The sequence below is a fragment of the Lactuca sativa genome, chromosome 8 (assembly GCF_002870075.4).
Source record: "Lactuca sativa cultivar Salinas chromosome 8, Lsat_Salinas_v11, whole genome shotgun sequence".
NCBI lineage: Eukaryota > Viridiplantae > Streptophyta > Magnoliopsida > Asterales > Asteraceae > Lactuca > Lactuca sativa.
Window position 1 is genome coordinate 93545882 of NC_056630.2, and position 5685 is coordinate 93551566.

The 5685-nt window shown below is 41.8% G+C and overlaps 1 long non-coding RNA gene across 1 annotated transcript; it reads right to left on the reverse strand.

Moving 5' to 3' along the window:
* Positions 1–226: 226 nt before the first annotated feature.
* Positions 227–2718, reverse strand: LOC122195683 (uncharacterized). The gene is made up of 2 exons (XR_008225756.1): positions 476–2718; positions 227–414 (listed from the first exon to the last, which is right to left on the reverse strand). It is a non-coding gene; the product is annotated as an uncharacterized LOC122195683 (long non-coding RNA).
* Positions 2719–5685: the final 2967 nt, after the last annotated feature.

The following is a 5685-nucleotide window of genomic DNA, read 5'->3' on the forward strand; positions in this document are numbered from 1 at the left end:
AATTCCTCCAGAACTTCATCTTTAGTCCCTGATAAAGGTGATGTTAAACAATCTGGAATACGAGTGTTACACAACTACTATTCTGAATGCGATAATAACAGCTTCGATTTCACCTTGCTTGCAAGTCAAACTAGAGATTCACTAGTAAGCACAGATTGATAAATTTGTAAAGGATCTTCTCCGGGAAGATGGGTATCAACGAGTACAATGTGTAACATCCCAAAAATACAATCTAAAAATTTTGTTTTCATTTAATAATAAAACCATAGTCATCGAACATCATATAAAAATCATAGACAGTGTATCTCAAAATATCGTAACAATTGTCAAACTATCAAAGTATAAACATCCCAGGCTGAACAGATGGTGTATGCACTGCAACATTCCCGAGCTCCTCTTTTGAAAACTGAGTACCTGAAACCAAACTGAAACTGTAAGCACGAAGCTTAGTGAGCTCCCCCAAACTACCACATACCATACAATAACATATAAACAAATGTTGGGCCTTGCCCACTGCATCAGACTGAAGTCCGGAAACTGCATCGGACCGAAGTCCGGGACTAACCAGGGCCTTGCCCTCTGCATCGGACCGAAGTCCGGAACTGACTGGGACCCCGTCCCCTGCATCGGACAGAAGTCCGGAACTAACTGCATCGGACTGAAGTCCGGAACTCACTGGGACCCCGTTCCCTGCATCGGACCGAAGTCCGGAAACTGACTGAACATAGCATAGCATAAACAGATCAACTAGTATGAATACATATACTGCATACTGCATCGGACCAGAGTCCGGAACACGTAACACAAAACATGCTTGAATCACAAAGACATCGAGCACTCTAACTACTGCATCAGACCGAGGTCTGGAACTACTGCTAACTAAACGGGCCGGCATTGTGGCCGTAGACCCGTTCCTACTGGAAGGAAACTCACCTCACGCTGCTGAAGTCCTGCTGACAAAACCATAGCTGCTGGATGACAGACTCCCGATTTTTCAATATCAAAATAACACCCAATTAATAATTGGGTTCCACTATATAACTATAAATACATACTTTGGATAATTACTACATTACCCCTAGCTTGGCTTACCCAAGCCTAAGGCCCAATCCATAGGCCCAAAGTCAACTAGGGATCAAAGCCCAACATATGGCCCAACTTTCCAAATTGGGCCCATACCTCTACATGGACTTCCCTTAAGGCCCAATTGTGCAGTCCAGTCCAACATGTCTTATTTTAAGGGCCCAATATCATACAACCATCTAGGCCCAAACTATGGCCCATCTATGGCCCAATCCTTCATATGGGCCTTACCCTAAAGCCCAACTAATTACTCTAGTCCATTTAATTATTCTTGGATGGCTCATTAATAAACCAATTACTAAAGCCCAATCGAAAGGCCCAACTTAAGGCCCAAGTGAAACTAGGGTTTCACATAAAATGACAATTAGGGTTAAATGTTTCTTACTTATCCCATTAAGGGCTTAATCCATTAAGGACTTTACCCTACTAGATAAATGATATGAACTAATTTGGGCTTCATACATAATTCCATTACCAATGGCCCAAATGTAGGTCCAAATAAGTCCAAGGCCCAATTACTCAAGATTATGGTTTTATAAATCCTAATTAGGGTTTTTCACCCAAACAGGGCCCAATAGGCCCAAAACTAATCCTTAAGCCCATTAGGGTTTTGCTAGTGGGGCACCACCTACTACCACCTCCGGGAGTGGTGGTCTACGGCAGCACACGGCGGCGGGCACCACCTTCCGGTGGTGGTTACTATTATTTTTATTATTAACCAAACTAATTACAATTACAATGATTCATCCAAACACAATCACACACACACTAACACACACTAACTAATACACACACAGCCACACCATGGTGGCCGGTGGTGGCTCGTGGCGGCAGCTACCACCTCACGGTGGTGGTGGTGATGGTGGTGGTTGTTCTCATTTTCCGACTAAACAAGCCACACCAAACATCACTTAGCTGAAATAAACAAACACACTAAGATAGACACCCACCGAGCAACTCTTCATCGATCTTGAAGGGGGATTGACGGTGGCAGCAGCCACCATGGCCGGCTACCATGGTGGTTCGTCACAACCCAACTCGACAGAAGGGAAATCCACGCGAACACGACAACCTCTTCGGGGTGGCGACGATTACCGAAGCAAACAGGAGCGAGCCAGCGGCAGCGGATGAGGTTGGGGGTTTTGTTCGCCACCGGAAACAACCGCAAATAGAAACTGACTCGGTTTCTCACCGCCCACGGGACGAACGTCGACCTAGCAATCCTTGATTTCGCCAGCAGCAACCACCGTCACTCGAATGGTGGTTCCCACTCCGTCAGCGGTGACGAGCAACACGACGATGTCTAGTATGCCACCCTTCACTTGTTGCGACATCCCCGTAATCTGACAGTCTTCAACTTTGCCGACAACATGATTCACTGGTGGTCGTTCGGAGTCTTGGAGCTTCGACTGATCGGGAAGGTAAGAGGGAGTTGGGTGGTGACGGCGGCTGGAGGAGTGGAGGGATAAGGGTGGCGGCCGCTTCCATCATTTAGGGTTAGGGTTTGGACTAAGAAGCCATTGGCTATATACCCCATCCATTTCACGGCTTTTCCATATTTACCATTTTGGTCCCTCCTCATGGAGTCCTTTCAAATTAAATCAAATATTTATCCTTTTGCCCCTGATTCCATTATTCTCTTTCATAATAAGTCCTAACAATTACCAAACGTACCCCCGTTTCTAAAAATCTTCTCAAATCAAATTTGTAATTTACTAAACCACCCTCGACTATCAAAATTCTTCAGAAATTAGTCCGTAAATTACATTTATAAATTTATTTATTTATTTATTTTAACGGGCGTTACACAATGTCTCCCAATTTGATACTGATGATATTTTCGGGCATGTTTTTTAATGGCTGAGAGAGAGAGAGGGGGATAGAGAGAGACCCTTTTCTATACTAAACAATAATAAAAACTTTTAAAAATAAAAGAAAAATCGAAAATAAATACACTAAGGATATTATAGTCATTTCAACTTTTGAAGAGACCAAATACGCAAGGAAACTAGCTCGAAAGGACCACCAATCCAAAAAAGTTGGGGTTTGGACCAAAACCTAGAAAAAATGCATAGCACAAGAACCATTTTCGCACATGTGTCTTTTAAAATTTAACTAGGATTGTCCGTGAGTAGTTTTAAACTTGCACATTTCATTCCTGATTAACGATTTTGTTGCGATTTTAGTCCGAGTCATACCCAAAATGACCATACTGCCCTTGTATATTTATTTTTCAATTAACCTTCTATTATTTATTATTATTATTTATAACGTAAAAAATAAACTCACTCCCACCACCCAAATCAACCCACCCTTCTAAACCTAAGAACACTCCATTTTCTCTCTGCATCACTCACACCACCTCATCTCTCTACTCAAAATCTCACCGGAGACCATCACCTCCGACATCATCCTCCTCCGATGACCATTACATCATTGACGTCGTCTTAATTTTTCAAGCATCAAAAACAACCTCACTTCTTTGAAACACGGACATTAACCTTAATAATTAATTCTCTTTCACTCACCCTCTCTCTCTCTCTCAAGTCCGGTATACATCACACACCGTCGTCATCTCCTACCACTCATCACCCTCTACCCTCACATTATTCCTTCTAAAAACCATAAATCTGTAAAATCATTGTAACATCCAGATGACAAGGTAATTTCAATCTCAACCATATGTTTAGATAATATTGCATTTTGACCCTTGGGTTTGAGGAAGGTTGCTAGATTGGCCCATAGTGACAATATAGTAATTTTTACCAGGATTCGTACACTGAGCGTATGTTATGTACGCTAGGCGTACTATGGCGCACCCTAGTACATTTAGCATACACCTCATACACGAGGCGTACGTAAAGAAAGTGCAAACAATAATTTTTAGGGTTTGGTCCATATATAAACCCCATTATAGCCTCATTTCTCATTATTTCATCAACCTCCTTCTGTGAAAACCGACCCCAAGAAAACCCTAAATGAGAAAAGTGCATTTTGATCCCATTGGAGTGTTTTGGAGGTGTTCTTGAAGAAGAATAAGGTGGCAAGGAGAGCTTGGAGCTTGGAAGCATCTTGGATATGAGATTACCTTCTTGTTAGCAACCTCCAAGAGGTATAAAGTTCGCAACTTGATCACTCCATCTTGTAGATCTAGACAATTTTCCTTTAAGACACTTTTTGTCCCAAATATGGTGATTCTTGCGAATGGAATGTTTTTGACCCAATAAGTCATCCTTTCAGACTCAAATAGGGGTATTAAGTCACAAAAATGTGGTACTGATTGTTAGTTTTGCTCCATGCATGTTATAGAAGGTCTTAATGCATTAAGATGTTGAGATTTTAGGTTTAAGCACTTAATGGACATGCAAAGTCATAAAGTTGGAAACTTTATGACTCTTGAGGGTATTTCGGCTTTGGATCTGACTTTGGACGTGAATATTTGGAGTATTAAGTTATTAATGGGGAAAGGGTTGAACTAGCGCGTACGCTGGGCGTACCAAGTGGCACGCTGCACGTACGCGGTCAGCATCCCGTAATCTGGTCAAACACCAAGTACACCCCGCGTATAGAAGAGTACGCCTAACGTACTCGGCTGGGTCGACTCGATCGGGTTGGCTCGCTGGGTTAACTCGGCTAAGTGTTGACTTGACTTCTGACCGTTGACTAAGTTTGACCAAGGGTATTTTGGGGAAAATATTATTAATGGATAATGTTTTGACATTTAGGATTTTGGGTTGAGTCGGTATTTGGAAGCATAGTATTGATCAACTATTCGTCAGATTGTGAAGTGATTTTTCCTCATTGTACTTATGGGTCGAAGGCATCGAGGTCGACCCATTGGATTGATATCTTGTTATACATTGATTTATCATAAGTTGAGTTTGGGATAGATCTGTATGATTATATAATAGTTTTTGATATGCGTAGACCGGTAGATCTGTAGGACTACCTGTGATTACTGGTTGCATGATTGTATGTCCGTTGAATATGTTTGTTATCTGTTATATGTCGACATATTGTGTTGGGTTAAGACTTTACTACTATGTGCGTGAGTCAACAGACTGGGGGTATTCTAGTCCGATGACTGAATGGGCCCGTTGTATATTGGTATTCCATTCCGATGACTGAGTGGACATGTTGTATATTGACATTCCAGTCTGATGACTAATTGGGCCAGGTGTAATCTAGCCTGATGGTTGTGGACCCGTGGGTATTCCAGTCCAAGGACTGATTGACCCAACATGCTTGCTTGTATATGATATGTGTACTATATGGTAGTACTTTGGGGGAACTCACTAAGCATTGGCTTACAGTTTTTGGTTATGGTTTCAGGTACTTCATAGGACCATGGCAAGGCGAATGAGTGATCGTACACATCTTGGGTTTTATGTTGTCGATCTTGGGAGACTCTGATTTTAAATAATATTTTGGAAATAAGGGTTTTGTAAACAATTTCATTAGTAAATGGGTTGTTTTGAAAAGTATAAATTGGTTGTGATTTTTGAGATGTTACAATCATAGAACAAGAACAACCACCATTAACGTTGGAAAAAGGGCTACCCACCACCGTCTTTGGAATCACCATTGAACGCCGCCTTAGAT